This window comes from Salvelinus sp. IW2-2015, linkage group LG1 (assembly GCF_002910315.2).
Source record: "Salvelinus sp. IW2-2015 linkage group LG1, ASM291031v2, whole genome shotgun sequence".
In the NCBI taxonomy this organism is placed as follows: Eukaryota; Metazoa; Chordata; class Actinopteri; order Salmoniformes; family Salmonidae; genus Salvelinus; species Salvelinus sp. IW2-2015.
Window position 1 is genome coordinate 38,440,841 of NC_036838.1, and position 9,387 is coordinate 38,450,227.

Below are 9,387 nucleotides of genomic sequence, written 5' to 3' on the forward strand. Positions count from 1 at the left end.
ACCTGGCTTCTGTGTTACCCTCTGACTTCCTGGAGCCAATTCTTCATGGCATACCCATAATCCCTCACAACCTCCATGCCTTGCGCAGGCATGTCCACTCCTACATTGCACTGGCAGCCACAGGTAGGGGCAGACATTTGGTAGCTCATGGCGAAATGTGACTGTTGATACTAGCAATGCAGAAACATTTAGGCCTACAAGTCAAGTATTTTAGGAAGCACCCACCAGTAGTTTTAGCATAGAAAAACAAGCATCTCATTGTTATTCTATGTAATAGGTGCATGTGAAGAGGGCATGACAGTGCCTATTCCCCCTCAGAAGACTGAAAACATTTGGCATAGGCCCTCAGATCCTCAAAAAATTATACAACTGCACCTTTGAGAACATCTTGAATGGCTGCATCACGGCTTGGTACAGCAACTACAAAGCACCTGACCACAAGGCGCTACAGAGGGTGATAAGTACGGCCCAGTACATCACTGGGGCCGAGCTCCCTACCATCTAGGACCTCTATACCAGGCAATGTAAGAGGAAGGCCAAAAAAATGGTCAAAGACTCGAACCACCCAAGTCATACACTGTTCCCTCTGCTACCACATGGCAAGTGGTACCACCGCACCAACTCAGGAACCAACAGGACCCTGAACAGCTTCTACCCCCAAGCTAAACAATACATTTTTTGCAGTAACTTGCACTGACTCTATGCACACACATTGGACTCTACCCACACATACGTACACTAACACCAACACACACATGCATACTTACGTCATACACATATTCACATACACATACGCTGCTTCTACTGTCTATTATTTATCCTGTTGCCTAGTCACTTTACCCCTACCTCGTATCCCTGCACGTCGACTCGGTAGTGGTACACCCTGTATATAGCCATGTTATTTGTACTCGTTACTATTATACGTGAGTCACTGTGTATTTATTCCTCGTGTCACAACTCAGCATTGTTGGAAAAAGACCCGTAAGGAATCATTTCACACTTAGCCTACACCTTCTGTTTAAGAAGCATGTGACAAATAACATTTTATTTGATAAAAAAATATATACTTGTATTTTCCTTGTTTGTCTGGCTTCTCCCTGGAAGTACAATCTAGTCGTTCATTCCACAAGGTAAAGAAAAAAGGCCTCCTTTATTCAATAAGGAAGCAAACTGGTTTAAAAACATAGTACAAATGTAATTGTTTTCTCTGAGCCTTGGTTGGTGAGGACTCTAAGTTTGATGGTTTACAGCTTTTCATTTCACCCTTCCTAGACAATTTCTTTACTGCTCTGTCCTCAAACAGGAGTATCTCTGCTGCTGCTCCGACCAGTTGGAGGGTGTGCTGGAGCTCAGCCTGCCCCCCTCCCCCCAGGCACCAGGGGCTTGTCGTTCAGGGATGCCCGTCCCAGAGGTCAGCTAGACCGCCACTAACATCCAAGACCTATTGGGATAGAGATGACACCAAGCAGACAATCACTTTAATGGGTCTTTCTTAACAATGACTTTGGCTTATTTTACCATAGTGACCATAATGAGAAAGGTGTCTTAACTACCCCCTACGACAATTTTTGGCAGAGAAGTACAAGCTCAGTCACTATAACAATGTATGTGATATGAAGAAACATGTCTTTTGAGATGAATTGTGATCTTTTTGATAAGATGTCCATGTGTCTTTCTGTTGACATTTGTTTGAGTTCTTTATTTCATTGCTATGCACTTGGTGTTTTAAGGACATTTTTAAACTTTGAAGTTACTGTTGTTAGCTTCAGGGAAGCTCTCTGAAGAGTTACCACAGAGGGCTATCCTTTTAACTGAAATATGCTATTTGTGATTTTGCCAGCTGTTTTGCACTACATTTTTATTTCAATGTTTGCGCTGTGTGAGCTTGGTGAAGAGAAGACATTATTCACTATTATTAAAATGCTGCTTTTAATTTTGTACCCCTTCTGACATCTCTCTCATCCTGCGAACATCAGTAAGTCAGGACTGTTACGAGTGTTGTAATACACCTATATGTTGACTAATGCCAGCAGAATTTGATCAGCACAAACATGCATTGTTTTCTGGTATCAGCATTCTACTATAATCAGCCTACTAAATCAATAGTAATGCCACAACTATCATATGTCGCAAACGAGGTCAAAGACAATGATAGAATCATTCATGTGGGTATAGTTTCATTTCCGTTTTTTAAAATGATTAATCAGTGGGATAGAGCATAAGGTGACGCAAAAGATAAGCTGGGAACTTTGGCAAACATGGATCACAACCTACATATCATTGCTTAGATTAACCTGCATGCTGCATCTATTACCTGGCAACATATTTTTAAGGTTGTGTGGACAAAAACTTGACAAAAACGTATTTAGGTCACTTAAGGGAATTGTTTGAAAGGTTTGTAGTTCCTGTATAATACTGGAAAAAAATGTTACCCTCCTTTGTCGACCACTCTTGTATACATCTAAAACCAAGAGTTATACTGTATTTCCCTTTACATTTAAAAGCATCCTATTAAAAATGCAACTAAGTATTCATCAGATTCCAGTCACTGAATAGCAACTTGATGTTGCAGCCCCTTGTGCGAAGCTTTGTGTGCATTTTGTTACACATTCAAGTGAACCCTGATAAACATTTGATATAATCATCAGGTTTCAATAGTCTGATTAGGCAGCTCCTAGGCACTGTTTTTAATAACACAAATAATGTTAAAATGGAATAAAGTTAATCAAACCTGGTCATAATTATGAAATGCCCAGAGGGCACATCATAAAATAATAAATACCAGTCTTTGGCCACCTGCTGTTACAGGGAAACAAAAACACATCCTTGTAAATTAGTCAACTCATAAAAATGTCCCATGTATTGGTTTGGACTAGTTCTTCAGTTCACTGGGGAAGTTACACATTAACTAGTTACCATACATGCTAAAGACAATAAAAGTCAGTTCTAGACCCTGCAGCTCTGCAGGCCCAGATGAATCTGTCTGATTATTTATTTTACCAGGCAAGTCAGTTGAGAACAAATTCTATTTACAATGACGGCCTACAACATGGTGATTGAACATAAAGAGAGAACAGTCGCTAAGTCCGTCGTTGTAGCATGTGTAGATACTGAATTTCGAGTTTTAATCACTTAATAATTAATAAACAAAATATACATCACTAAAAACACTAACTAATTGATAGGTCTACCTTTACTTGTTATTTCTGTGAACTTTCATTATCCTCCCTCATGAGGGAGAGAAATTTGAAAATATCTTAAAGATATGTTGGTTTTTGGAAACAGAATTTCAAGGCACAAGGCAATGTTTCTTAAACTTACAGAAGGCAGAAACATTTCTCAAAAGTTTAATATAAGTGTTGATATTAGTTGGCAGGGGTCATTATTGTGTTTTAATGTATTTCTAATACCTTTTAAGACTTTTTCTGGTAAAAAGTAAAAAATAACCCCTTTTCATCTGTTTGACCAGAAATCAAAGTCTTCGCTTATTCCACATTTTAAGGATGGAAAATGGTTTACAAATGTATATATACCTTCCTTTCTCAAAAATATACATTCTTAGCTTTCATTTGACACTCATTTTGACATGCTCCTATGAACATCACATGCTGGTGCTCATGGGTCCTTTTACATGGAAATGACCATATTTCAATATGATTGAATTAGACCTAGCATACTGTTTATATTTTAATGCAGTCATCTCGGTTTTCATTTTATAAGTCGCTGGTTTGTATCAATTGCAAAGTATTTTTATTTGTTGTCAACTTTGTTCTGAAGTTATCGGCGGTCACAGAGAGAAGGATAAAGCATGTGATTCTTTTAGCAGAGATCTTCTGTGTATAAAGTGATGTGCGAGGGCAAAAAAACATCTAATGATGCACTTTTTATATGGTGGTTGGCAACCAACTTTAAGGTGCATTACAACCACCACCTGGACTGAAGTGTGAACCTCAGTTCATCTTTCAATCACCCACGTGGGTATATGCTCCTAAAAACCAATCAGGATGCTGACCACACCAATCGAGTAACGTGCACGAGCGTTGCAAAAATAAATTTACACACATGTTATTCAATCATTGCACCCACACTGCTCGCATGGGTCAACGATCATCTGCATAGCCAGGCGCTAAAATAGAACTTGGTTCTATTTGTGACGCTCGACGCAATGCAAGTCCCGCCTCTCCCATTGCCTGATTGTTTTTTAGAAGCATATACCCACGTGGGTGATTGAAAGATGAATTGAATTGTCAGAGTAGAGGACCTTGTGCATTTCAGGTAAAATAACAACCCTATGTTTATATCCCAGGACAATTTAGCTAGCAACAGCAAGCTAGCTAGTTAAATTGCCATGAAAGTTTAATTATTTTCGACCTGTCCCCAAATTAATATAGTTGGTTTAGAGTTCCTTTTGATATTTCAACCTGCGTGTCCTGATCATGTTTGGATGTACAAAATAAACGTGCACACGCGTCCGGTCTAGTCCGCAAGTTAAAATACAAGTGTTTGAGTGCAATATTAATAACGATGGTTTTGGGAAACAGCTCTGAGATTTAACGATTCTTCTACGAAGGTTCTAATCATGAACTTAGCCTTCAGATGCTTTTGGGATACCGAGCCCTGATAAAGTCCCTAACATCCTGAACAAAAGTGCACAATTTAGAAATCAAAATCCCAAAGTCAACATTGAAAACCCCCCAAAGCCAATTGGAACTCAATCCAGACAAATGTCACTATTAACAGCTACCTCCATGAGTGACGCCACTGGTCCCACGCAGTCAGGCAGATCCAGCTGGTCAAAGGACAGAGGAGAGGATGCTGTCCTCGCTTATTTCTCCGCTGGGTTGTGCTCTGATGCCACCTCTTGCCAGGGAGACRGCCAGCTGGTCCAGAGGCCCTAAACTCCTGCAGTCCGACTGAGGAGAACTTGCTGTGGCACTTCAGGATGCCCTTCCGGTGGGGCGTGCGGAGGGGCAGAGCTGGGCCTGGGGTGTCTGGGCAGAGTCACTGTTGTTTTGGGAGGAGTAGTAGCCATACTCTCGCTTGGCTGGTTTCTTCAAGATGCCTTTGCGGGGCAGCGATGCAACATGTGGGGGCTGGGCCGGGGGGGAGATGTCGAAGACCTTCGTTAGTTCCTATATCACTGGGGTCGGAGCCTCTCTGAGGACCTTCTGCTTCAGGCTGCCTCGTCTCTTCAGAATGCCCTTGGAGGGCCGAACGGTGGTCGCATAATGCATGGTTTGGGAGATGTTGCTCTCCTTGCACTCCCGTGAAACTGCAGCAGGCAGCGCACCGTGGAGCTTCTCTCCAGTAAGGGCTGGGAGTTTCGACGCAGCCAACTGTCAATGCTGGCTGGGCCTCCAGACTGCTGTACGGATGCAGAGGTCTTCTCACTTTGTTGTACCAATGAGAGAGGTTTAGTGCTTTTATATTTAATAATCTCAACCCACCCAATTCATATTCATTATATAGATATGCTCGTTTTATTTTGTCTGGTTTAGCTTCCCAGATAAAGRGAAATATTTTTTGCTCATATGATTTSAAAAYCYYATCATCAGGAGTAGGCAGCYRCATAAGTAAGTGAGTAAACTGAGATATGACTAAGGAGTTAATCAGGGCAATTTTTCCATAAATAGACAGGTATTTACCTCTCCATGGTTGCAGGATCTTGTTTTCTTGTTTTCTATTGAAATTCATTGTGGAGAGCTTATTTATATATTTTGTGATATGAATACCGAGTATGTCTACTTCACCATCAGCCCATTTTATAGGTAAGCTGCAAGGTAATGTAAAAGTTGTATTTTTTAAGGATCCAATATGTAATATTGTACACTTATCATAATTATGTTTTTGTCCAGAGAGTACAGAAAAGTTATCTTTAATGAGACATTGCAGGGATCTAGCTTGCGGACTTAACATAAAACTTGAGTCATCGGCATACATGGACACCTTTGTTTTTAAGCCTTGGATTTCTAATCCTCTAATGTTGTTATTGGATCTGATTTTAATAGCTAGCATTTCGATGGCCATAACGATGTGGTGACAGCGGACACCCTTGTTTAACTCCTCTTGACAATTCAAAACTATGAGAAGTAGCCGTTACTTACTATTTTACACCTGGGGTTGCTATACATTATTTTTACCCATTTTTTAAGAGAATTACCGAAATAAATAAAATCCAGTCTTACTTTATCAAATGCCTTTTCAAAATCCGCTGTAAATACCATTCCTGGCTTCTTATATGTTTCATGATCTTCTATTATTTCTAGTAGTTGTCGTATATTATCTCCAATGTATCGTCCATGTAAAAAAACATGTCTGATCAGGATGAACAATACCTGGTAAAACCCTTTAAATTCTGAGTGCTATGCATTTTGCTAATATTTTTGCATCACAACTTACGTCCAGTCGTTGGTGGTAAAATGACCGGACCAAGGTGCAGCGTGATAGGCATACATTTTCTTTATTAATGTTCCACCAAAAACAATAAAACGAACGTAAAGCTTCGTAGTGCAAAACATGCAACAAACAAAGACAAGATCCCACAACCTAAGGTGGCAAAACAGGCTGCCTAAGTATGATTCCCAATCAGAGACAACGATAGACAGCTGTCCCTGATTGAGAACCATACKCGGCCAAAACCTAGAAATAAAGAACATAGAATGCCCACCCAAATCACACCCTGACCAAACCAAATAGAGACATAAAAAGGCTCTCTTGTCACATTCTGACTATAGTTCTTTTGTGTTTTCGTTGTTTTAGTGTTGGTCAGGACATGAGCTGAGTGGGCATTCTATGTTGTGTGTCTAGTTTTCCTGTTTCTATGTTTGGCCTGATATGGTTCTCAATCAGAGGCAGGTGTTAGTCATTGTCTCTGATTGGGAACCATATTTAGGTACCCTGTTTTGTGTTGGGTTTTGTGGGTGGTTGTCTTCTGTCTATGCACCAGATAGGACTGTTTCGGTTTTTCACATTTGTTTATGTTCTTTATTAAACATGATGAACACTAACCACGCTGCGCTTTGGTCCTCTCCTTCGTCCACAGAAGAAAGCCGTTACATCTCTAAGGTCAGGGCGTGAAAATAAATCATACCTAGTTTAACGTTTGTGACAAACAGTGAATTAGTTATTGATTTATACCGCTTTAAATGGCATTTTATAGATTTGATGTATTTCTATAAAATCTCAACTGGAACTTTTCCCCAAAACAAAGGTTGTAAACGTATGCTAGACATTTATAGAATAAATCATATCTAGTTCGATGATTGTGACAAACGGTGAATTAGTTATTGATTTTTACATTTTTAAATGGCTTTTGGCGAATGTCTGAATGTCCAAATGTGTGAATATAAAACCAACTTTACCTCGGTGTTTGAATCTCCGTCCGAGATTCCAAGGAAGAGATGGGTAGCTAGTTATAGGTAGAACAAAACAATGACGGCTTACCCCGGCCAAACCCTAACCCGGACGACACTGGGCAAATTGTGCGCCGCCCTATGGAGCTCTAGAAAGAGTACCGAGTTTCCGAGTTAGAACTCTGAGTTGGTCAACAGACCAGAAGATTGTGGGCTCGCTCCTCTGCTTAGGCGTTGCTGACGCCTGCCAGATCTTACAAGACCTACATTTTGGTTGTTTTTCGGTTTTTAAACAACTAATTGGACATCAGTTAAATTATTAGAATTCCATTTCATTCGTTTTATTGCGCACATTTGCCTGCTGTGTAAAATAGAGAAGAATGCACGATCTCTACTTGAAAATACATGATCTAAGTGTAGCCTGGCGAAAGTAAACCCAGCACAGGACACAAACTAATTTGGGGTTGTTTATTCTGTCAACGCTTACATTTAAAATAGGATAATGTAGAAGGGAAWTCACCGCAAGGCGAAGTAATTTTAAGTCTAAATCACAATCAAGTGAAATAAATGTAAGTAAAGTGCATATAAAACAATCTGAGGACAATAAGTACAAAGTGAAATACATAAATGGTAGTGGCTCTGCTATAAACACTGTCCACATGATACCCTAAACCCACATGGAACAGTAGATCCTAACTCACCCATACAGCAGCTTCAAATGATGTTATCAACTCCACAACGTGGTTCTGAGAGCACTGGTATTCAGCTAGCAAGAAGCTAACGTTCTCATGTCAATCTAAAGTAACGTTGGACCCACGGTGGATTAACAGCTCTCAAGTGTAAATTGCTTGCTCTCACACACGCAATCTCATAACCTAAGACACTCAGTGTTGCCAATTTAGCGATTAAGTCGCTATATTTAGCGAGTATTCAGACCCCTCTAGCGACACATTTTCAAAAAAGCGACTAGCGACAAATCTAGCGACTTTTTCTGGTGCTATTGGAGACTTGGAGACTGACGTGAAAGTCCGTCCCAAAGCACTCACAGGCGGCCCAGTCCTCATGCAGCAGTCCCTCCCAGCTGCAGCCAGAGCAGAAGATGTTCACCCCTCCGCGTCCAGACTGCAAATGAATCGCGCATGCGGGAAGCCGCTGCTGGCTGAGCTCGCCCTGGCTTACATAAAAAAATAAAAAATAACCTGAATTAGGGCCAGACTAGTTACCATAATTTTCTCACATTGCCATTGACATTTTTTTCTATTATCTCTTTTTGGTCCATTTAGATTGTTCATGTAGATTGTATAAWTTTTTTTTTTTAATGATATGGTTAAAACATTTAATGTTTTACTGTGACTTGTTGTAGGCTCCTAAGTGGAACATAATGTTAATAACCAAACAAAATTTAAAATAAAATTAAAAACTAAGTAACTCCGCCAGAGTGTTTCTCTTGGGTCACTTTTGCCGGTCCCAAGCCCAGGATAAAGGAGGAGGGTTGGAATTGTGACTTTAAAAAAACAAGAATCAACACAAAGTTCATTTGTAGTTCTAAACATATTTAGGGTGTTTTTTACTCACTTTTTGTCTCTCCCACAACATTATTCATCTCTCCTACAGTGTCCATCACAATTACATGGCCAATTATGCAAATTAGGTGATGTCATTTAGCAACTTTTAGGACAGCCAATAGCTACTTTCCTTACTGAGGAGTTGGCAACACTGGCTAGAGGCGTCACGACCGACCCTGCTCGTTCTCAGGTTGTGTCACAACCGGCCATGATCGGGAGTCCCATAGGGTGGCGCACAATTGGCCCAGCGTCATCCGGGTTAGGGAAGGGTTTGGCCGGGCTAGGCCGTCATTGTAAATAAGAACTTGTTCTTAACTGACTTGCCTAGTTAAATAAAAATACCACATCATGGTCGCATTCCCCTGCTCAGACATTGCATGCATCAACCAATGGTTGCGTGCCACGTCATCGACTATATCATCCACTGACTGGCGTTGTAAGATCTGGCAGGTGTCATTAACGCCTAGGCA

General features: G+C 40.6%; 1 long non-coding RNA gene across 1 annotated transcript; it reads right to left on the bottom strand.

Annotated features, from left to right (window-relative positions):
• Positions 1 to 1,010: 1,010 nt before the first annotated feature.
• On the bottom strand, positions 1,011 to 8,492 carry LOC111967235 (uncharacterized). Its single transcript, XR_002877741.2, has 2 exons — positions 8,054 to 8,492; positions 1,011 to 1,441 (listed from the first exon to the last, which is right to left on the bottom strand). It is a non-coding gene; the product is annotated as an uncharacterized lncRNA (long non-coding RNA).
• Positions 8,493 to 9,387: the final 895 nt, after the last annotated feature.